Genomic DNA, 25,411 nt, shown 5'->3' on the forward strand with positions numbered 1-25,411 from the left:
AAAGATATAGACCTACACCGAAATCTTGATCTTTTCTGTGATTCTAAGAGCTCAAAAGTGTTGTAAATCCTTTAAGTCTCCTCCTTCTGTTCTTCAAGTTTTCAGTTGTAAAGTGAGGAGAGAAAGGTCTGTAAAGGTTGTCTCCTAAGCCTGTCAAAAGGAGAGAAACTGTAAAAGGGTAGTTAGCCTTCGCCCATTAAAGGAAGGCACCTAGTTGAAATCGGCTTTCCTCGCTCAATCATCAGATCTCAGTTCACGTTTACGTCTTGATTTCAACTGCATACTGCCTTCTACAAGTATACAAACAAGTTTCAAAGTTTAGACGTAAATCTGCGTCTAGACGTAAAACTGCGTTTAGACGTAAATCTACGTTTAGACGTAAATTTGAGTTTAAGACGTAAATCTGAGTTTAGACGTAAATCTGCGTTTAGACGTAAAACTGCGTTTAGACGTAAATCTGCGTTTAGACGTAAATCTACGTTTAGACGTAAATCTGCGTTTAGACGTAAAACTGCATTTAGACGTAAATTTGAGTTTAGACGCAATCTGCGCTTAGACGCAAACTGCACTTAGATACAAACTGAGAATTTGCTTTTGCATCATAATAGTTTTTGAACGAACGCAGCTTTTGGTTTTTAATCGCTGTAAGATTTCCGCTGCACTAATTCACCCCCCCCCTCTTAGTGCTCTCGATCCTAACATGCAGCACGTTGGCTGCGCATGTGGCCGAGTGGCCGAGGCAGCGAGGTTGCGTGCTGGCTACGCACGAGGCCGAGTGGACGAGGCAGTGAGGCAGCCGCGTATGTGGCCGAGTGGCCGAGGCAGCGATGCTGCTTGTCGGCTGCGCATGTGGCCGAGTGGCCGAGGCAGCGAGGCAGCGTGCTGGCTGCGCATGTGGCCGAGTGGCCGAGGCAGCGAGGCAGCAAGGCAGCGTGTTTGCATGAGGCCGCTCGCTGGCTGCGAACGAGGCCGAGGGGCCGAGGCAGCGTGCTGGCCGCGCATGAGGCCGAGGGGCCGAGGTAGCGAGGCAGCATGTTGGCTGCGCATGAGGCCGAGGCAGCGAGGCTGCGTGCTGGCTGCGCACGAGGCCGAGTGGACGAGGCAGTGAGGCAGCCGCGTATGTGGCCGAGTGGCCGAGGCAGCGATGCTGCTTGCCGGCTGCGCATGTGGCCAAGGCAGCAAGGCAGCGTGTTTGCATGAGGCCGCTTGCTGGCTGCGAACGAGGCCGAGGGGCCGAGGCAGCGTGCTGGCCGCGCATGAGGCCGAGGGGCCGAGGTAGCGAGGCAACATGTTGGCTGCGCATGAGGCCGAGACAGCGAGGCTGCGTGCTAGCTGCGCACGAGGCCGAGTGGCCGAGGCAGCGTGCTGGCTGCGCCCGAGGCCGAGTGGCCGAGGCAGCGAGGCAGCGTGTTGGCCGCGCATGAGCCAAGTCTCTCAGGCGACGCCATATCTCTCCTCATGCATGCCGCGGCCGAGGAGCTACTTGCGCGTGCATAGAGGAAGTCTCGGGCAAGCCGTGGCCGTGGAGCTCTCGGACATACCATGGCCGAGGAGCTACTTAGGCCGCGTAGAGGAAGTCTCGGGTAAGCCGTGGCCGAGGAGGTCTCGGGTAGGCTGTGGCCGAGGAGCTCTCGGGTAGGCTGTGGCCGAGGAGGTCTCGGGCACGCTATGGCCGAGGTGTTCGGCGCGGTCGGGCTGGTCGCGCGCGTGGGACCGAGGGGCCCAGGCGCGTGGGTTGGCCGCGCGTGTGGGGCCGAGTGGCCGAGACGCTCGGCGCGGTCGGGCTGGCCGCGCGCGTGGGACGCGGGCGGTTCGGCCGCGTGCTTGGGACGCGGGCGATTTGGCCGCGCATGTGGGACGCGGGCGGGGTGGCCGCGCGCGTGGGATCGAGGGGTCCGAGGCGCGCGGGCTGGTCGCGCGCGTGAGGCCGACGCGGACGGGTTGGCCGCGCGTGTGGGGCCGAGTGGCTGAGACGCGCGGGTTGGCCGCGCGCGTGGGGCCGAGTGGCCGAGACGCGCGGGCTGGTCGCGCGCGTGGGGCCGACGCGGGCAGGCTGGCCGCGCGCGTGGGGGCCGAAGCGGGCGGGCTGGCCGCGCGTGTGGGGCCGAGCCGCGCGCGTGGCCGAGGAGCTCGGGACGCGCGGGCTGGTCGCGCGCGTGGCCGAGGAGCTCGGGACGCGCGAGCTGGTCGCGCGTGTGGCCGAGGAGCTCGGGACGCGCGAGCTGGTCGCGCGTGTGGCCGAGGAGCTCGGGACGCGCGAGCTGGTCGCGCGTGTGGCCGAGGAGCTCGGGACGCACGGGCTGGTCGCGCGCGTGGCCGAGGAGCTCGGGACGCACGGGCTGGTTGCGCGCGTGGCCGAGGAGCTCGGGACGCGCGGGCTGGTCGCGCGCGTGGGACGCGGGCGATTTGGCCGCGCATGTGGGACGCGGGCGGGGTGGCCGCGCGCGTGGGATCGAGGGGTCCGAGGCGCGCGGGCTGGTCGCGCGCGTGAGGCCGACGCGGACGGGTTAGCCGCGCGTGTGGGGCCGAGTGGCTGAGACGCGCGGGTTGGCCGCGCGCGTGGGGCCGAGTGGCCGAGACGCGCGGGCTGGTCGCGCGCGTGGGGCCGACGCGGGCAGGCTGGCCGCGCGCGTGGGGGCCGACGCGAGCGGGCTGGCCGCGCGTGTGGGGCCGAGCCGCGCGCGTGGCCGAGGAGCTCGGGACGCGCGGGCTGGTCGCGCGCGTGGCCGAGGAGCTCGGGACGCGCGAGCTGGCAAAAAATGGCAAAAAATGGCAGACCCAGCACAGCCGAACGGGACAGAAGCAGGTAATGGTTGAAGCTCGCCCATACCCTGCGATCCCCCGATTTCCCACGCAACCCCCTGAGCAACACACTGCCCGAGGCTCTCCGTACCCTGCAGCAGCTCGGCCTCCCACACAACCCCAGCGGTAACATCAAACCTCCTCTATAAACACCCCTGAGTCCTAAGCAAAAAGGGGGGGAGGAACTCACTCAAACACAACACGGAGAGGCTCTTCTTCTGCCTCATCCACAATCCCCTCCACATCTTTCTCTAACTTGATCGTCGGAGGGGTCGGGTCGAGCACCCCGGCCCGACCTGTGTGCAGGTGCGAGATGGTGTCGCCTCTCCCTGGCGCTGTGGCGGAGCTTCTTCCCGACCGGGACGACCCGACCTCCCGACCCGAACCACCGAGCTCGGCTGCTGGGAGACCCCGAGGAGCGCCCCCAAGGAGATCACCGCCTTCCGGACCCGAACCAAGCCGCGACGGCCCCGAGGCCACGGCTAAAAAAAAGTTACACTAACAGGATCCATCTAAAATCACTCAACGAACTCAAGTCCAATCAAATCTCGTCAGCAAGGATATTCTTCCTCAACAAACTCAAGCCTCAACAAACATCGCCAACAAGGATATTCTGTCTCAACAAACTCATGCCCCAACAAACCTCTCTAGCCAGGCTGCTCAAATAAGTACAATCCAGGATATTGTGCTGCAACAATCTTATCGAGCTTCAACAAACCCTGCCAATCAAGACCACATGATTCAAGGTACTTTAAAGTTTAAAAATCTGCAAGCTGTAGATGAAGTGGATAAATATAGGAATAAAACCATAAAAGGTAAGGATATTGTGCGGGAGGAAAATACAAAACCGAAGGATAAGAAAAAGGATGGTACAATCCATCCAAAGTCGTAGGATGTATTCCTTACTACCTTTTCATTTGTTTATTACTAATGAAGATAACATGCTGGAATGTTCGCGGACTTAATAAGCCGGAGAAATGTCGGGAGCTCAACAGAATAATCAAGTCTGCCGCATGTGATATTGTTATTCTAGTGGAAACGAAAATTAAACAATCGCGCGTTCAAGCTCAAAAGAATTTAATATGGCCGGACGCAGAATTGTTTACCAATGACTCAAATGAAACTTTTGGTAGAATATGGGTCTTATGGCATCCTAACTATATTAATGCTTGGTTTATTTCTGCTACTGATCAATTCATTCATCTTAAGGTAGAGGATATAAAGAATGGATGTCAATTCAATCTCACTGGTATATATGCTTCAAACAGTATGCAAGAAAGAAATACTCTTTGGTCTGACCTGACTAATATTGTAAATGGCTGTCTCAATGTACCTTGGATTGTTCTTGGAGACTTTAATACTTTCGGTACACAAATGAAAAAGAGGGGGGTAGACAACTTTCAGAAAGCCAGCTTCAAAGTTTTAATGATTACATTGACACTGCAGTATTGTTTGATATGAAATCTGTGGGTAATTGGCTCTCCTGGAGTAATCAAGGTGCTGCTAACAGAAAAATAATGGCTCGACTTGATAGGTGTTTGATTAATCATGAATGGTTAACAGTTTACCCAGATTCACTTCTTGAGTATGGTGCTCCTTTGTTTTCTGACCATTTTTTAATGTATGTACACGCAGAAAAATCGACACCAAGAGGCAAGAAACCGTTTAGATTCTTTAACATGTGGAGTACTCATCCTTAATTTCTTGATATTATCAGATCTGCTTGGAATGTTAATGTGCATGGATCCCCCCCTTACATCTTATGTCAAAAGCTCAAAGCCTGTAAAGCAGCACTAAAGGAGTGGAATACAAATACCTTTGGCAATATTAACACCAGAGTTCAATTTTGCATAAATGAACTAATGTCATTGCAACATGAGCTGCAACTTCAGCCAAATGATGAAAATATTATCTACAAAGAGACAGAAGCCAGAAATAACTTAATGTAAGCCTTAAAACAGGAGGAAAGTTTTGCAAAACAGAAGTCTCGATAGAATTGGCTTACACTAGGGGATTCCAATACTAAATTTTTCTATGCTTCAATTGCTACTCGAAGGGCTGTTAACCGTATCAGCAAATGCAGAGATAAAGATGATAATCTTATTGAGAATTTAGATGAGGTTAAAGCACACACAGAGCAATTTTTTTATTCCTTACTCAATCAAGCTGGGAAACCTAATAACATTCATGTGGAGCCGACTAGAAAACTTGATTCGGAAGCTATTTCAATCCTCAATGCCCCAATTACAGATGACGAAATTGTATGTGTTGTCTTTAAGTCACCAAAGCACAAAAGCCCAGGTCCAGATGGATTTCCAGCTGAATTTTACCAAACTACTTGGTCTATTATTGGAAATGATGTGATCAAGGCTTGCCAACATTTCTTCTCTTCAGGTCATATTCTTAGAGAGATGAATTGCACTTTTATTTCTTTAATTCCGAAGAATGCAGGGGCTGATTCACTAGAGAACTATCGACCCATATCATTATGCAACTTTGTTTACAAAATCATCTCCAAAGTATTGGCAAATAGAATGCAAAAGGTAATACACAAGATTATTAGCCCAAATCAAGCTGCTTTCATCAAAGGGAGAAGTATACATCATAACATTTTGCTTGCTAATGACTTGGTCAAAGATTTGCATTCAAAAGCAAGAGGGACAAAAATCTGTTTTAAAGCTGATTTACGGAAAGTCTTTGATTCAGTTAATAGGAAGTTTATCTATAAGATGCTCCTCGATATGAACTTCCCACAGCAATGGGTTAATTGGATTCAATCTTGCCTGGAAACTCCAAAGTTTTCGATACTCTTTAATGGCTCACCTATTGGTTTTTTTGGGAGCACGAATGGCATCCGACAAGGTGATCCACTATCTCCGTATCTTTTTACTATTGCGATGGAAGGACTTAGCTGTATGTTAGAACACGTAGTCTTAAATGGCAGCATTAAGGTACCCATTGCTGGTTCTGTTCATATATCACATATAACATTTGCAGATGACTTACTTATCTTTCACCAAAATGAACAAACTTCAGTAAAGAACTTGGCTACTATTACGAATGACTTTGGTATGGTTTCTGGACTTCAGTAAAGTATATATGAGCCCTTACGTTGAGGATAAGGTCTTTATTGTGCAAACTTTGGGGGTTAGTGAGGGAAGCTTGCTAGTTCCTTATTTGGGTCTCCCGCTCATATCTACATGCATTCACAAAACCCATTGTCAGCCTATCTTGCAAAAAATAAAGAATATAATTTCTTCTTGGAAAAATAGGTTTCTATCAAAAGCAGGACGACTCGAACTCATCCGTTCAGTATTGCACTCCTACTCTATATATTGGTGTAATGCATTTCTTCTGCATGCTGGACTTCTCCATGATATTGAACGGTTATTAATGAACTTCTTCTGGAATGACACAAATGATAAGGCAATGCATATGGTAAATTGGGATAGCATTTGCAAACCGAAAGATGAAGGGGGGCTAAACTTGAGAAATACTAGAGATTGGAATCAAGCTTGTCTGGTACAACAATTGTGGGATCTTTTGCAAAACAAATGTTCCTTATGGTCACATTGGGTTTCTACTAGGTATCTTTCAAAGGAATCAATCTGGGAAATTTCAACAAGAACATACCACTCTGCAGCTTGGAAAGGAATTTTAAAAGCAAGGAATTGGCTAATCAAACACATTTCCTATGCAATCTCTTCTGGTACTAGTACAAATATGTGGTTTGATCCTTGGGTAAATGGGAAGAGTATATTTCAATTATATGGTGACAGAATACGAAAAGATCTTGGGGCTCCCAAAGATTGGAAGGTTTCTGAGTACATTGCTAACGGTGCTTGGTGTCTCCCTAATCCTATTTCTCCCGAAATGTTATCACTTTGGCCGACTATTATAGCTATTCCAATCAGGAACAACTCTTCAGATATACTTATTTGGCCTCATGACAATGGCAAATTTAGTGCCACATCCGCATGGAATCAAATTAGGCAAAGAAATAACAAGTGAGTCCCAAGCAGTTGGACATGGGATCGACCGGGATCACAAAGACATTCCTTATGTACATGGCAGGCTCTTCTCAATAAACTACCGACAATAGACAATATGAAAAGAAGAGGTATCTATCATGTTAACCGATGCTCCCTTTGTATGCAACAAGAAGAAACTGTTGACCACCTCTATTTTGCTTGTGATTATAGAAAATGGATATGGAAGGAGATTCTCCAGCGATTTGAACTCAATAGACTACCGCAACCAAACTTGCACCAAGAACTAAGCGACCACATGCAATGTTTCTCAAGAAAAGGGCCTCTAACACAACTGGCAAAGGTTACTTTCAGATGCGCTCTTTGGTGGATGTGGAAGGAGAGATGTAACAGAATATTTGAATGCCAACACACAAACAATGCTCAGTTATTGAAAGAGATTATTAGAGAATCAAGATCTTGTATGGAGCAAGATCTCAAAACGGAGCACTTTACCCAAAGAGAAAAAGATATTTTTATCAAATTTAATTTTGCTATTAGCTAAAGATCTTGGGAATGATGCCAAATTATGTACCCACAGGTAGTTTTGATATATCTGGATAAACATTTTCTATATTGATTATAATTAGGAGTTATAGTCTACAGCATGTGTAGTCATAACTATCGCATTCGCACTCTTTGAGTTACTTGGCTTTGTCTATGACTTGTATAGATAAAGCTATTTGTAGAAACTTTACACATAATCAATTTACTTTTACTTACCAAAAAAAACATATAGGTGTTATGCACTTTCGCCCATATAAAGCTTCATAAGGAGCCATCTGAATACTTGAATGATAACTATTATTATAAGTGAACTCAACAAGTGAAATATCCTTATCCCATTCACCTTTCCAATCCATAACATAGGCTCTAAGCAAATCCTCAAGTGTTTGAATTGTTCTTTCTGACTGACCATCAGTCTGAGGATGATATGCAGTACTAAACTTAACTTTAGTGCTCATAGATTCCTGTAATCTTCTCCAGAATCTAGAGAGAAATATGGAGTCTCTATTAGAGATGATCTCCTTTGGAATACCATGAAGTCTTACTATTTCACTGACATATAAATTTGCGGGTTTGAGTAGCTAGCTAGTGTATGTACCGTAACTTCGGTCGGTTGTGGCTCTTCTTCTGCATCTTCTTCTTCATGTTCAAGGCTCTCTTTTGGATGTTCAATGACCTCTTCTTCTATCGGTTCAATCATAAAAAGTCCCCCTTTACTACAGCGATGCTCACGGCTCCACGGCTCGTCACAATGCCAACATAACCCCTTCGCATATCGCTCCCGAAGCTCTTCTCTTGTTAACCTCTTTAGTGTAGGGACTTGGTCGACAGTAGGGGGGGCTAAGGGCTTCAATATTACTGGTTGAGGAGAGACCCTAGTCCTCCGAGCTTCATGGTTCAATTGCTCCTCTTGATGTCGTGCGAAAGAGATGGCTGCCATAAGCGTATACGGTTGTCGCGCTTTAACTTCTCCTCGGATCTCCGGCTTCAAGCCCTCAATGAAGGTCCACAATAGCTATTTTTGAGACCAATCATGAGTTTGATTAGATAACCTTTCAAACCTGGTTTGGTACTCCTGAATGGTGGAGGTTTGTTGGATCTTTGCTAGTTGTTCGTCAATATTCTCGTAATCGGTTGGTCTGAAGCGAATCAGCAGTCCTTCTTTGAATTGTCGCCATGAAAGGACTCCATAAGAATGTTTAAACCAGTCAAACCACTGTATAGCATCCCCTTCAAGATGTATAGCTGCAATTTTCACCATAGATGCATCCGCGGTTTTATGGTACCGAAAATATCGCTCCGCGTGCAAGATCCAACCAATCGGGTCTCCTTCTTTCCATCTAGGGAAGTCCACCCTTATGCATGGATAATTGGGATCGATCATAGAGCCTCCCCTCCCTTGGAACTTATCTCTTTGGGCCAGGTGCGATTGGGCAAAGCTCTCTCCGTGATATGATTTTTTCGGGCTTAGTAGTCGGCCCAATCTGAGTTCGGTAAAGAGTGTCCGAATCTTATCCTCCAATCGCGCCTCCAAGGCTTTGAATTTAGCATCGATTGCCTCCTTAGATGCCATAGTATATGCCTCCAAATCTATGATGTTAAGATCTCTCTTTTGTTGTCAGGTTAAAGGCATGTATAGGTTGAGAGAAGTGATGGTCGAAAGGGTTGGTGGATCGGTGGATGTAGGCTACGATTTAGGCTTGTCTTGTGGCTGTTTTGGGTATAGTTTGAGGGTGTGTTTTGGAGAGTTTTCGGGTTGTGGATGAAAGTTTTGGATCTGTGGTAGATGGTAGCAAAGGTTTGACAGAAATCCGTAGAATTTGCAGCAAGTATGTGCTGTCTTGTAAGAGTAGAATTATCGTCGAAGAAACAACGGTTTCTCGACGTAATTTCCGCTGAAAACTTAAGAGAATTGAGGAGGAAATTGATAGCAAAATCACAGTTTATATGACAGCAAGGATATCTAATTTAATCAAGAAAATTTCGGCAGTATAATAGCAAGGAAATTGGTGCAAGTTGCAATTGCAGAATTGTCGTCGAAAAATTTCAGCGGGTTAAGATGAAAATTTGCAGCAACATAAAATCATTTTTAGAGATGAATTTCTTAATAGATCAATCTTAGATGGAAGCCAAGATGATCTATGAAGTGTATAAGAAATTTCATTCAAAAAAGATTGCAAATAGATGGGTTAAGGCAACGATATGCAGCTGAAATTTTCTGCAGCATAGATTTTCAAGTGCAGCAGATTGGACATAAAAGATCAGTAGTTTATATTGAGAATTTTTCGATGAAACCAAAGGGAAATCCACTATTATGAAGTGTCAAAGATGTCATAAAAAATTTGTAGAAATTTGGATAGAAAAAGCAGAGTAGCAAGATCAAACAGATGGTGCTATGCGGCTTGAATTCTGCAATTCAAGTGCAGCAGATTGGACATAAAAGATCAGTAGTTTATATTGAGAATTTTTTGATGAAACTAAAGGGAAATCCATTGTTAAGAAGTGTCAAAGATGTCATAAAAATTTCATAGAAATTTGGATAGAAAAAGCAAAGTAGCAAGATCAAACAGATGGTGCTATGCGGCTGGAATTCTGCAATGTATCTTTCGTCGTAGAGATGAAAACTTTGTGACGAAAAGTTTATGCAGCAATATAGGAACGATTTTTTTTTTTTTTTTTGGATTTTCGAATAAGGATAACTAAATTGCAGCAGCAGTAAGGTAGGAAACCAGAACCTGTTGCAATTCACGTGGAGATCAAAGGATGATCCGTGGTGTTGGAGATGATGACGGAATTCGGTGACGATCTTTTAAGCAATTGTGGAAATTGCTTTGGATGGTTGTAGAGGGTTGATGGATGGCTGTGGAAGGGCAGCGAGACGCCAAGAACGCTGCTCTGATACCAGGTGTTAGAACCCTTGCAGATTCTAAACTTGGGTTGATCTCTTTAGGGGATCAGCCTCCTTTGAACTCTATAGGGGTTCCTCCCTCCAAGTTGCTGCTCAAATGCTGCAAAAAAGATTCATCTATTGCTTAAGAAAAGAGAAGGAATACATGGCTATTTATAGGGCTTCTAAACCCTAACTCCTAATAGGACTCCTACTTAAGACTCTTACTTCTAACCAACTCCTAATAGAACTCCTACTCAAGACTCCTATTCCCTTACAACTCCTAATTCTTCTATAAGAAAAAACCTCCTACATGAATGCCCCTCACAATTAGGACTCTCATAGCTAGAGTCCTAACAGAATGTCCCTCTCAATTAGGACTCTCCTAGCTAGAGTCCTAACATTTTTACATGAATGTCCCTCTCAATTAGGACTCTCCAAGCTAGAGTCCTAACAGATCATCAGTCCTTCTTTGAATTGTTGACATGAAAGGACTCCATAAGTATGTTCAAACCAGTCAAACCACTGTATAGCATCCCCTTCAAGATTTATAGCTGTAATTTTCACCATAGATGCATCCGCTGTTTTGTGGTAATGAAAATATCGCTCCGCGTGCGAGATCCAGCCAATCGGGTCTCCTTCTTCCCATCTAGGGAAGTCCACTCTCATGCATGGATAGTTGGGTTCAGTCATAAAGCATCCCCTCCCTTGGAACTCATCTCTTCGAGCCTGGTGCGTTTGGGCAAAGCTCTCTCCGTGATATGATTTTTTCGGGCTTAGTGGTCGGCCCAATCTGAGTTCGGTAAAGAACGTCCGAATCTTATCCTCCATTCGCACCTCCAAGGCTTTGAATTTAGCATTGATTGACTCCTTAGATGCCATAGTATATGCCTCCAAATCTATTATATTAAGATCTCTCTTTTGTTGTCAGGTTAAAGGCATGTATAGTTGAGAGAAGTGATGGTCGAAAGGATTGGTGGATCGATGGATGTAGGCTATGATTTAGGCTTGTTTTGTGGCTGTTTTAGGTGTAGTTTGAGGGTGTAGTTTAGTGGAGTTTTAGGGCTATGGAAGAATGTTTTGGATTTGTGGTAGATGGTAGCAAAGGTTTGATAGAAATCAGTGGAAGTTGCAGCAAGTATGTGCTGTCTTGTAAGAGTAGAATTGTTGTCGAAGAAACAACGGTTTCTCGACATAATTTTCACCAAAAACTTGAGATAATTGAGGAGGGAATTGATAGAAAAATCACAGTTTATATGACAGCAAGAATATCTAATTTAATCAAGAAAATTTCGGTAGTATAACAGTAAGAAAATCGGTGCAAGTTGAGATTGCAGAATGCTCGTCGAAAAATTTCAGCAGGTTACGACGAAAATTTGCAGCAACATAAAATCGTTTTTAGAGATGAATTTCTTAATAGATCTATCTTCGATGGAAGCCAAGATGATCTATGAAGTGTATAAGAAATTTCAATAAAAAAAGATTGCAAATAGATGGGTTAAGGCAACAATATGCGGCTGAAATTTTCTGCAGCACAGATTTTTAGGTATAGCAGATTGGACATAAAAGATCAGTGGTTTATATTGAGAATTTTTTGATAAAACTAAAGGGAAATCCACTGTTATGAAGTGTCAAAGCTATCATAAAAATTTCGTAGATTTTTGGATAGAAAAAGTATAGTAGCAAGATCAAACAGATGGTACTATGCGGCTGGAATTCTACAATGTATCTTTCGTCGTAGAGATGAAAACTTTATGACGAAAGGTTTATGCAGCAATATAGGAACATTTTTTTTTTTTTGGATTTTCGAATAAGGATAACTAAATTATAGTAGCAGTAAGGTAGGAAACCAGAACCTGTTGCAATTCACGTGGAGATCAAAGGATGATCCGCGGTGGCGGAGATGATGGCGGAATTCGACGATGATCTTTTAAGCAATTGTGGGAATTGCTTTGGGCGGTTGTGGAGCGCTGATGGATAGCAGTGGAAGGGCAGCGAGATTGCAAGAACGCTGCTCTGATACTAGGTGTTAGAACCCTTGCAGATTCTAAACTTGGGGTTGATCTCTTTAGGGGATCGGCCTCCTTGGAACTCTCTAGGGGTTCCTCCCTCCAAGTTGCTGCTCAAAGTCTACAGAAAAGATTCATCTATTGCTTATGAAAAGAGAAGGAATACATGGCTATTTATAGGGCTTCTAAACCCTAACTCCTAATAGGACTCCTACTTAAGACTCTTACTTCTAACCAACTCCTAATAGGACTCCTAGTCAAGACTCCGATTCCCTTACAACTCCTAATTCTTCTCTAAGAAAACACCTCCTACATGAATGCCCCTCTTAATTAGGACTCTCCTAGCTAGAGTCCTAACAGTTTTACATGAATGTCCCTCTCAATTAGGACTCTCCAAGCTAGAGTCCTAACACAGACTTATAGGTTTGGCTATCCTAGATCTAGTACAGTTAGTCATTAAGAGTGGTAGTCGACCTTACGAGGGCTATTGAGTGTCGATAGAGAATCATCAACTCTTTGCGTCATGAGAGGAATATCCCATGTGTTCTTGCTCAAACAAATCCCTGGCCAGGGTCATTCGGGTTGAGAGAAAAAGAGTTCTCCGAGAGAATCCGATTAGAGCGAGGCTTGAGTAGAAACCGTATGGGTCTGATAGCACCGTGCTCGATATATGGTCTTTGGGATATTAAATGGATGAGGGACTATAGGTACACGGTAACTGAGGACAAATAGGTCCAATGGATTGGATTCCCCTGTATCGTTTGGGGACTACGGGGTAATGGCCTGGTACGTCCGTAGTCGATGAGTCGAGTGAATTATTACAGAGATAATAATTCACTGAGTTAGAAGGAGTTCTGACAGGTATGACTCACGGTCAGCTTGATATTGGGCCTAGAGGGTCACACACATATGGTAGGCATTGCGATGAGTACAGGTTCGGATATGAGATATCCGACGGAGCCATTATCTTATTGGATATCCAATAAGTCCTTGAATTATTAGATCCCATGGATGAGATCCAATAAGAGCCCATGAGAGATTATTGGATAGAGATCCACTAATCTAAAAGGCATGGGTTATTGGATGCAGATCCAATACCCACTAGGGGAGGATCCATTAGGGTTTGACAAGGGACATCTATAAATAGGAGGGATTAAGAGCCTCATAGGCTAGAGCCTTTGCTTGCCTCTCTATTCTCCTCCCCCTCTCCACCTCAGAGCAGGCCTGGAGTTTTGAGGAGCGTCGTCGTAGCCCTACTATGTGGATCACCACTAGAGAGGAGGACACTTGACCTCCTTCACCCTCATAAAGTTTTACAAGGAAACATGGATATACGATCTCCCTAGGTAACACAACTATATGCAGTTTTAAGTTTCGTGGATTTTGCGCAACAATCTTCGCTTGACGACGAACATCTCTTTGAGAATCGGGGATTTTGTTTTCTTGTTCTTCCGCTACGCATGTGATGTCGCCCCCAAGATTTCCCAACAGTAATCCCACTAACTTAATTAGGGGCCAATTAGGCCCTTAATAGGGCTGAATTGAGCCAAATTGAGCAGTCAATTCAGCCCCTAAAAATATGGCCGGCGATAGCACCGCTTGGAAAGCAGTGCCTCAGGATTTATGAGCGGTGGTACCGCTGGCAGTTAATGCTGTCAGTAGTGGTACCGCCCCTGTCAAGCGGTGGTACCGCCACAGCTCGGTCTTTGAGCTCTGTCAGGTAGTGGAATCGCCCAGACTAGGCGGTGGTGCCGCCTAGTGTTAGGTGTCAAGCGGTAGTACTGCCCAGTAATGGCGGTGGTACCACCAGTACTCTGAAAATTCGTGATGAGATACCTTTTGGCTCCATTTTTGAAAGCCATTGGGGCCTATAAAAACCCCACCCTTTTTTGCATAAAAGCTATCGGCATAATCTTGACTTCTTGAGTCTTAAAGTGTTGTAAAAGTGAAGAGTTCTCCTCTTTCATCTCTTAGCCTTGTAACCATCCAAGAAAGAGGAGTGAGACTTGTAAGGGTTGTCTCCTAAACCCGGCAAAAGGAAAAAGAGCTGTAAAAGGTGGTTGTCCTTTGCCTATTGAAGGAAGGCCTTTAGTTGATGCAGGAGACCTCATCGAAGGAGGAATCCGAAAGTGGATGTATGTCACATTGACCGAACCACTTTAAATTCTGGTTTGCTTTTCATTTGTGCAATTTACATTACTACAAATCTCCTCAATCATCTCTTGCACTTTTACAAAAGCTTTCAAGTTCATATTCTCTCTGAAACGGATTGAATCAAAACCATTTACGTCGGAGTCAATTTTAATCAAAACGAACATTTTTCTGAAACTGGGAAAGTTTTCCGCTGAACTAATTCACCCCCCCTCTTAGTGTTGTTCTTGATCCTAACAATTGGTATCAGACTCAGGTTCACTCTCATTTGGTTTTAAACCCAAGAGAGATGGCATTCCCTAGACGACCATTCAATTACATGTCCACCCATGTTCAATGGGACGGATTACACATATTGGAAGACTAGAATAAGGATCTTCCTAATTTCAATAGATTTTGAATTATAGAATATTATAGAAAATGACTTTCAAAAGTCTTCTCTTCCAATGAATGATTGGAATGAGTTGGAGAATAAGACTTTTGCTTTAAATGCAAAGACTATGAATGCCTTATTTTGTGTCATAGATAAAAATGAGTTTAATCGTGTATTTATTGAATCTCAAATTTTGATGATGAAACCAATTGATAGTGTTTATGATTTAATCTGCATTTTGAGTGATGAAGGGTGCTTCGATCAGGGAGAGACAACTAAAGTAGGAAGAATCATGTTGGGCATGAGAAACATGTTAGAAGATTGGACGTCGAGCCAAAGGATCGGTCGACGTATCGACAGAAGGCTTCGGGTCATGGATTCGGGCATCGGGCCAAGAAGAGCAGATATTGCACCAAGGATATCGGAGTTGCGGAGGTCAACTGGCCGATTGGGCAATAGGCCACAAGAGAGGACGATGCACCGAAGAATCGGACGAAGCGTCGATGGACCAATAACATGCCGGATGACATGATTCATGCTTCGTAATAATTGTCTAGATTGAAGTGTATTTTTATATGTGCAGGATTAACTACGATAGCAAGGCATAAAGCTAAATAAAATCCCGAAGTCAAGAACGTGATTTTGTTGGGAGTTTGAGAGTTCGTCGGAAGTCCAAACGTTCGTCAGAAGTTCTACCGGAATTGACCAAGAAGTCCTGGAGCTTGCTAAAGAAGCTCATCAGAACTCGTCAAGAAGATCGTCGTAAAGTCCAGGAGCTATCCGGGAGTCCTTCGGAACATTACCGAGAGAACGTTAGAAGTTCGTCAGAAGAAACCAGACTTATCTTGCGTAGATTATGTCTTAGGAATCATAGTTAGCACATAATTAGAATTGTGATTGGGAGGTAATCCCATCAACTCTTTTAGGGGCCAACTAGGCCCAAAGGTGGGCTGGTTTGGGCCAGATTCAAGGCCCAACCAGGATACTGAAACCTTGGCCAACGGTGGCACCGCCTGGGGAACATTAGCCCAAGAAATCTGGGCGGTGGTACCGTTGATAGTAATGATACCAGCGATGGTACAACCTCTGTTCGGCGGTGGTACCACCTAATACCAGATCCTACGGCGATAGTACAACCCATGAATGATGGTGGTACCACTAGTACCAAGGAAACTTGGGATGATACCTTTTTAGGCTCCAAGTTTGAATCATCTTGAAGCCTATAAATACCCCTCTCATACCTGGTTAAAAAATATAAGCATAGAGAATTTAAAGAGGGAAAAATGCTGTTTTAATCTCTTTAAGAATCCTCCTCTTCTAGTTTAACTGTTAGAATAGTTTGAGAGAAGAGTGAGTGCTTGTAAGGGTTGTCTCCTAAACCTGGTAAAAGGAGAAGAGGGGTGTAAGAAGGAGGTTGATCTTTTCCTATTAAAGGAAGATCAATAGTGGATGCTAGTGGCCTCGACAGAAGAGGAATCGGCAAAGTGGATGTAGGTCACAATGACCAAACCACTATAAAAATCTAGTTTGCCTTTACTTCTTGTAATTTACTTTTGTAAGCAAACTGCCTCTCCTTCTTATTGTACTTTTACTATGCCTACACTCCGTGCACTTTCAAAATTATTACCTTTATGAAAAGGTTTTCGTAGAAATCAGATTTTATTGTACGAAAGTTTTTCGAACCAACGTAATTTTTACTACTACACTAATTCACACCCCCACCTCTTAGTGTCGACTCATTCCTAACAGTGCCCATTTGTGAAACTGCTTTTGATATTTGACACACACTCGAAGTGACTCATGAAGGCACTAGTAGAGTGAATGAGTCAAAAATTAATCTTTTAGTGCATACTTATGAGTTGTTTCGAATAAAACCGAGTGAGAACATTGGAGACATGTATACCCGATTTATGGATATTGTCAATTGTCTAAAAGGACTTGGTAAAGGTTTCTCAGATTTTGAACTTATTAATAAAATTTTAAGATCTCTTCCAAAGAGTTGGGAACCTAAAGTCACGGTCATTCAAGAGGCTAAAGACCTAAATAATTTTCCTCTCGAAGAACTAATTGGGTCACTAATGACCTATGAGATGACTTGTAAAGCTCATGAAGAGCTTGAAGACACCCTTCCAAAGAATAAGAAGGATATGACACTAAACACCCAAGAAGATCACCTGAAAGAAAACTCAAGTGATAAGGACCTTGATGAAAACTTGGCACTCTTAATAAGAAAATTCAAAAAATTCATAAAAAGGAACAAATTTAAAAATGACACTAAAAATAAATTTGAACCCAAGAAAAATCAAGTAATATGCTACGAATGCAAGAAGCTGGGACACTACAAGAGCGAATGTCCCCTAGCCAAGAAGAGGCAACCAAAGAAGAAGGCTCTTAAAGCTACATGGGATGACTCAAGTGCATCTGAAGAAGAGGAGCCTACCATCACCGAGCAAGTTACACACTATGCACTAATGGTCATTGGAGATGAGGTAACAAGTTCATTTGATGCAAATTTATCCTTTGATGAACTATTAAATGCTTTTTATGATTTATTTGATTAATGCAAATTAATTAGTAAAAAATATAAATTGTTAAAAATGAAGCATGATTCTCTTGTTAGTAATTACAATAGATTAAAAGTTGAGCACAATGATAGTTTAGCTCCATGTACGAAATGTAATGAAATAGAAATACTTATAATAGAAAACTTACTACTCAAAGAAACCTTAGAAAAATTTGAGGTTGGTAGCAAGTCCTTGAACATGATCCTTACCAACAAGGGTCACATTTCATAGAAAAGGTGGAATCGGATTTCTAAGTAGCTCTCACTAAAATCCAACCACCTTTGTTAAAGGCCCTACTTTGCATATTTCATCCCGAAACAAATGTAACTTTTGTTGTAAATTTGGGCATGTAGCTTATCATTGTCCATCCAAGAAATTTAGTCCACATAAATTGATTTTGGTTCCTAAAAGAACCTCCAATGACTTAATACAACATGATAAGCTATGTAGATCAATTTTTGAGGCACCCAAGGTCAAATGGGTACCTAAAAATCATCATTTTTTGTAGAAAAATATACCATCACAAGCTAGGAGCAAGAGATGGTACATTGATAGTAGATGCTCAAGGTATATGACCGGAGATCCATCTCAATTCTTTAAGCTCACTAGCATAGACGAAGGATATGTCACCTTCGGAGACAACAATAAGGGTAAAATCATTGGCAAAGGAACCATAGGTAGCAAATCCAACTTCTTTATTGAAGATGTGTTATTGGTTGATGGCTTAAAGAATAATCTTTTAAGCATTAGTCAATTATGTGATAAAGAATTCATCATTAAATTTGAATCCAATGCTTGCATTATTGAAAAACCACATAAAAACACATCTATGATTGCCTTAAAATAAAATAATATATACACTATCGACACTAATGATCTATGTAATGAAATGTGCTTTTCGATTTTGAATGATGATGCTTGGCTTTGGCATAGGAGATTAGGTCATGCTAGCATTAAACTAATTTCTCAAATTTCATTTAAAGAACTTGTAAGAGGAATTCCTCATATCAAGTTTGTCAAAGATAATGTGTGTGATGCATGTCAACTAGGAAAACAAATAAAATGTAGCTTCAAACCTAAGAACCAAATAAGCACATCTAATCCTTTACAATTGATCCATATGAACTTGTTCGGACCAATTGCTACATCAAACCTAGGAGGTAGCAAATACGTATTCGTCATTATGGATGATTTTAAAAGATACACATGGACTTACTTTTTGGCACACAAAAGTGATTGCTTTAGGTATTTCTCTATGTTTTGTAAACTAGTTCAAAATGAAAAGGGTTTTATGATTTCGTCAATACGAAGTGATCACAGTGGTGAATTTTAAAACCATGATTTCTAAGAATTTTGTGAATCTAATGGATACAACCACAACTTTTTTACTCCAAGAAATTCTCAACAAAATGGAGTAGTAGAAAGAAAGAATAGAAACTTACAATAAATGAAAGAACCATGTTAAATGAACATAGCCTACCCAAATATTTTTGGGCCGAAGTCGTAAATACGGTATGCTATGTCATGAATAGGGTTCTAGTAAGACCATTACTTTCCAAAACTCCTTATGAGTTGTGGAACAATAAAAAACCCAATATTTTATATTTCAAAGTTTTCAGATGTAAATGTTTTATATTGAATGAAAAAGATACCTTAGGAAAGTTTGATGCAAAATCCGATAAAGAAATTTTTCTTGGTTATTCTTCCATTTTTAAAGCTTTTCGTATCTTTAACTAAAGAACTTTGGTTATAGAAGAATCAATTCATGTGGTTTTTAGTGAAGTTTCCGAAGTTAAGAAAAATAATTTTGATAATGATGTAAATTTTGATGCTTTGAATTTAAATGAAACCCTTCCTCCATCTAGCAACTTGGATGCATCTTCTTTCGAAACATCCTTACCCAAGGAATGAAAATATATAGATCCACATCCTAAGGAGCTAATCATAGTAGACACATCAAAAGGGATTCAAACTCGTTTCTCTCTTAAGAATTTTTGTGCAAACATAACTTTTTTCTCCCAAATTGAACCTAAATGTATTGATGAGGCCTTGAAAGATGATTCATGGGTCATTGTAATGCAAGATATGTTAAATCAATTTAAGAGAAATAAGGTGTGGAAGATTGTTCCGAGGCCAAATGACCATTTAGTTATCGATACTAAATGGGTCTTTAGTAACAAGCAATATGAACTTGGTATTGTTGTTAGTGTTGAATCTCGGATTTTGATGATGACGTCAATTGTTATTTGTTATCTAATCCAAATGTTGAGATAAGTGTGCAGGATTAACTACGATGAAAGTAAGACATGCAGCGGAAGTTGCGCCATAGTCAAGACTATGATCACATTGGGGGTTCGAGAATTTGACGGAAGTCCGGACGATCGTCGAAGGTTCTGCGAGAACAAATCCGAGAAGTCCAGGAGCTTGCCAAAGAAGCTCGCTGGAACTCGCCAAGTGGGTCGTCGCTAGTCTAGGAGTTTGCCGGAAGTCCGCCGGAGCATCGCCGAAGGTTCGTCGGATGTTCGCCGGAAGCTCGCCGGAAGAAGCGATTGATGCACCGGAGCAAGTTGTAGTAAATGCCTTAATAAATTTGTAGTTAGCACGATGATTAAGTTAGAAATGGGAGGTGATCCCATTAACTTAATCTTGGGGCAATTGGGCTCTTGAAAGACCCATATTGGGCCGAAGGGATGAGTCCATTCGGACCCAGATTACTTGGTCGGCGGTGGCACCGCCCAGGGCTCAGTCTCCGAGCTCTAGCTGGGCGGTGCTACCGCCTCCGACAGAGGTTCAACCGCTTGAGCTCGGTCTCCGAGCTCTGGCTGGGCAGTGGCACCGCCTGAGCACGGTCTCCGATCTCTGGCAGGAGGTGCAACCGCCCCTAACAGGAGGTGGCACTACTCAGAGGCTCAATCTTCGAGCTCTGCCAGGCGGTGCAACTACCCCAGTCAGGTGGTGCAACCGTGTTAGAACCCTTGCAGATTCTAAACTTGGGGTTGATCTCTTTAGGGGATCGGCCTCCTTGAAACACTATAGGGGTTCCTCCCTCCAAGTTGCTGCTCAAAGGCTGCAGAAAAGATTCATCTATTGCTTATGAAAAGAGAAGGAATACATGGCTATTTATAGGGCTTCTAAACCCTAACTCCTAATAGGACTCCTACTTAAGACTCTTACTTCTAACCAACTCCTAATATGACTCCTAGTCAAGACTCCTATTCCCTTACAACTCTTAATTCTTCTCTAAGAAAACACCTCCTACATGAATGCCCCTCTCAATTAGGACTCTCCTAGCTATAGTCCTAATAGAATGTCCCTCTCAATTAGGACTCTCCTAGCTAGAGTCCTAACAGTTTTACATGAATGTCCCTCTCAATTAGGACTCTCCAAGCTAGAGTCCTAACAGACCCGCCCTCTTCAAATCAGCCTTGTCCTCGAGGCTGATGATTCATGAATTCTAGGAATTTGATCTTCAAGTCGTCATAGTTCTCCCAAGTGGCATCTTCTATTGGTAGGTTCGCCCATTGTATTAGAACTTCATTAGTGGGTCGTCGTCATTGAGTCACGATCCGTCGATGAATAATGGCACTTCGCTGGGTCTGGAGTTCTCTTTGGGTAGTCATATTTGGTGGGTGGCCTTGGGCTGTCTCCAAGCACCTATTTACAACTGTCTCACCGTCGATTTGTGGGTGATATGCCATACTCCTTTTCAATTTAGTACCCTGCATATAGAATAAATTGGTCCAAAATCTACTCGTGAAGATGCAAGTAGAATTTATCATAAGCACAATGCGTCCCTTATAGTGTAATTCTTTTGAGTCCCAATTGTAATGAGCCACGGAGCTAGGTGCTTCCTCCAATTTTTTTATAATCTTACTAGTCTCTGAATCTTCCTGCCATTCCATCTTAATATCCTTAAGAAAGTTGCTGGTCGGAAGTGAAATGGCCGAAACTTCAGCTTGCTCGGGTAGCTGCGAAAGCGCATCTGCAAGAACATTCTCTTTCCCCTTTTTGTAAGTTATTTCATAATCAAATCTAAGAAGTTTTATTACCCATTTTTGCTGCTCAGGGGATGATATCTTTCGCTCCAAAAAGTACTTGAGGCTTTTATGGTCGGTTTTAATTTGAAATCGTCGACCAATCAAGTAGAGTCTCCACCTCGTTGCTGCGCGCACAATGGCAAGCATCTCCTTATCATATGTTGACTTATTTTGATGGGAGGGAGATAATGCCTTGCTAGTGTATGTGAATGGTTGACCATCTTGCATGAGAATGGCTCCAATTCCGACTCCAGATGCGTCGGCCTCAATAATGAAGGGTCGGTTGAAATATGGTAGTGTTAGCACCGGCATCATCGTCATGGCTGTCTAAAGTTTGTCGAAGGCAGCGGAGGCTCTGTCCGACCATTGGAAGACATCTTTTTTCAATAAGGAAGTAATTGGTGCACTAATCTCTCCATAGTTTTTCACGAACTTGCAGTAGTAGCTTGTTAAACCCAGAAAGCCATGTAGCAATTTTATGTTCCTCGGGGTCAGCCATTTTTGCATTGCTCCAATTTTGAAGGGGTCTACTGCCACACCTTCCTCTGATATGATATGCCCAAGATATTTCACCTTCTTTTGAAGAAAGCAAAAATTCATAGTGGTTGTTGTGTGTTCAAAAGATGGTTTTCGGTATGTCTTCTTCGCATACTCGTATTTGATGATACCCGGATCGAAGGTCCAGCTTTGTGAAGATTTGTGCTCCCTTAGCAACTCATCTACTACTAGAATAGGATATTTATCCTTGATGGTTATGCCATTGAGAGCTCGGTAATCAACACATAATCGCCATATTCTATCCTTCTTTCGTATGAGGAGCACCGGTGAAGAGTAAGGGCTACAACATTGCCGAATAACTCCTGTTTTGAGCATCTCGTTTACAATCCTTTCTATTTCATCCTTCTGGAGATGTGAATACTGATATGGCTGAGCATTTGCTGGAGATTTGCCTGGAAGAATCGTTATACAATGATCATGCCGACGGGTAAGAGGTAGGTTGCGCGGTTCGTCAAATATATCTGAAAATTCAGCAAGCAAAGGAAGTAGATTTGGATCTTCAAATTTTGTTGGCTCTCCCTTAGTTTGCTGCTCAAGTTGTACCAAAATGCCGCTGCATGCTTTATACAAAACCTTCTCCATTTGTTGTGTGCAAATCGTCGTTATGTCGCCCTCACGTTTCCCATGCAGTATCACCTGTTTCTCCTTACTGTAAAATTTTATAAATAGTTGTATAAAATTCCAAGAAATATCACCTAATGTCATCAACCATTTAATTCTGAGTATGGCCTCATGATCATCAAGAGGGAGGAGGAAGAAATCTGCAATTATCTCTTGGTCCTGCAGCAACAGTTTCACCTGCGGGCACCTATGATCACACTTCAAAATCCGTCTGTTGGCGACCGTAACGACAAACCTGCTGCAATTCTCAATAGGTAAGTTCATATGGACAGCAACCTTACTGTTTAGGAAGTTATTAGTGCTGCCCGTCTCGATGAGAACAGTGATCGGTTGTAGTTTGAGAAGGCCTCCAACTTTCATCGTTTGCAGGTTTGAGTAGCCAGCTAGTGTTTGTACCGTAACTTCGGTCGGTTGTGGCTCTTCTTCTGCATCTTTTTCTTCATGTTCAAGGATCTCTTCTGAATGTTCAATGACCTCTTCTTCTATCGGTTCAATCATAAGAAGTCCTCCTTTACTACAGCGATGCTCACGGCTCCACGGCTCGTCACAATGCCAACATAACCCCTTCGCATATCGCTCCCGAAGCTCTTCTCCTGTTAACCTCTTTGGTGCAGGGACTTGGTCAATAGTAGGGGGGGCTGAGGGCTTCAATATTACTAGTTGAGGAGCGACCCTAGTCCTCCGAGCTTCATGGTTCAATTGCTCCTCTTGATGTCGTGCGAAAGAGATGGCTGCCATAAGCGTGTACGGTTGTCGCGCTTTAACTTCTCCTCGGATCTCCGGCTTCAAGCTCTCAATGAAGGTCCTCAATAGCTATTTTTGAGACCAATCATGATTTTGATTAGATAACCTTTCAAACCTAATTTGGTACTCCTGAATGGTGGAGGTTTGTCGGATCTTTGCTAGTTGTTCGTCAATATTCTCGTAATCGATTGGTCTGAAGCGGATCAGCAGTCCTTCTTTGAATTGTTGCCATGAAAGAACTCCATAAGTATGTTCAAACTATTTAAACCTTTGTATAGCTTCCCCTTCAAGATGTATAGCTGCAATTTTCACCATAGATGCATCTGCGATTTTGTGGTACCGAAAATATCGCTCCGCGCGTGAGATCCAACCAATCGGGTCTCCTTCTTCCTATCTAGGGAAGTCCACTCTCATGCATGGATAGTTGGGGTCGGTCATAGAGCCTCTCCTCCCTTGGAAGTCATCTCTTCGGGCTTGGTGTGATTGGGCAAAGCTCTATCCTTGATATGATTTTTTCGGGCTTTGTGGTCGGCCCAATCTAAGTTCGGTAAAGAGCGTCCGAATCTTATCCTCCATTCGTGCCTCCAAGGCTTCGAATTTAGCATTGATTGCCTCCTTAGATGCCATAGTATATGGCCCCAAATTAATGATGTTAAGATCTCTCTTTTGCTGTTGGGTTAAATGCATGTATAGGTTGAGAGAAGTGATGGTCGAAAGTGTTGGTGGATTGGTGGATGTAGGCTGCGGTTTAGGCTTGTTTTGTGGCTGTTTTGGGTGCAGTTTGAGGGTGTGGTTTAGTAGAGTTTTAGGGCTGTGGATGAAAGTTTTGGATCAGTGGTAGATGGTAGCAAAGGTTTGACAGAAATCCGTGGAAGTTGCAGCAAGTATGTGCTGTCTTATAAGAGAAGAATTGTCGTCGAAGAAACAACGGTTTCTCAACGTAATTTCCACCAAAAACTTGGGAGAATTAAGGAGGGAATTGATAACAAAATCACAGTTCATATGACAGCAAGGATATCTAATTTAATCAAGAAAATTTAGACAGTATAACAGTAAGAAAATTGGTGCAAGTTGCAATTGCAGAATTATCGTCGAAAAATTTCAACGTGTTACGATGAAAATTTGAAGCAACATAAAATCATTTTTAGAGATAAATTTCTTAATAGATCAATCTTAGATGGAAGCCAAGATGATCTATGAAGTGTATAAGAAATTTCATTAAAAAAGATTGCAAATAGATGGGTTAAGGAAACGATATGCAGTTGAAATTTTCTGCAGCATAGATTTTCAAGTGCAGCAGATTGGACATTAAAGATCAATAGTTTATATTTAGAATTTTTCGATGAAACCAAAGGGAAATCTACTGTTAGGAAGTGTCAAAGATGTCATAAATATTTCGTAGAAATTTGGATAGAAAAAGCACAGTAGCAAGATCAAACAAATGGTGCTATGCGGCTTGAATTCTGCAATTCAAGTGCAGCAGATTGGACATAAAAGATTAGTAGTTTATATTGAGAATTTTTTGATGAAACCAAAGGTAAATCCACTGTTAAGAAGTGTCAAAGATGTCATAAAAATTTCATAGAAATTTGGATAGAAAAAGCACAGTAGCAAGATCAAACAGATGGTGCTATGCGACTGGAATTCTGCAATGTATCTTTCGTCGTAGAGATGAAAACTTTGTGACGAAAAGTTTATGCAGCAATATAGGAACGATTTTTTTATTTTTTTTTGATTTTCGAATAAGGATAACTAAATTGCAGCAGCAGTAAGGTACGAAACCAGAACCTGTTGCAATTCATGGGGAGATCAAAGGATGATCCGTGGTGGTGGAGATGATGACGGAATTCGGTGATGATCTTTTAAGCAATTGTGGGAATTGCTTTGGACGGTTGTAGAGGGTTGATGGATGGCTGTGGAAGGGCAGCGAGACGCCAAGAATGCTGCTCTGATACCAGGTGTTAGAACCCTTGCATATTCTAAACTTGGGGTTGATCTCTTTAGGGGATCGACCTCCTTGGAATACTATAGGGGTTCCTCCCTCCAAGTTGCTGCTCAAAGGCTGCAGAAAAGATTCATCTATTGCTTATGAAAAGAGAAGGAATACATGGCTATTTATAGGGCTTCTAA

Source organism: Musa acuminata, chromosome BXJ3-7 (genome assembly GCF_036884655.1).
Source record: "Musa acuminata AAA Group cultivar baxijiao chromosome BXJ3-7, Cavendish_Baxijiao_AAA, whole genome shotgun sequence".
In the NCBI taxonomy this organism is placed as follows: domain Eukaryota; kingdom Viridiplantae; phylum Streptophyta; class Magnoliopsida; order Zingiberales; family Musaceae; genus Musa; species Musa acuminata.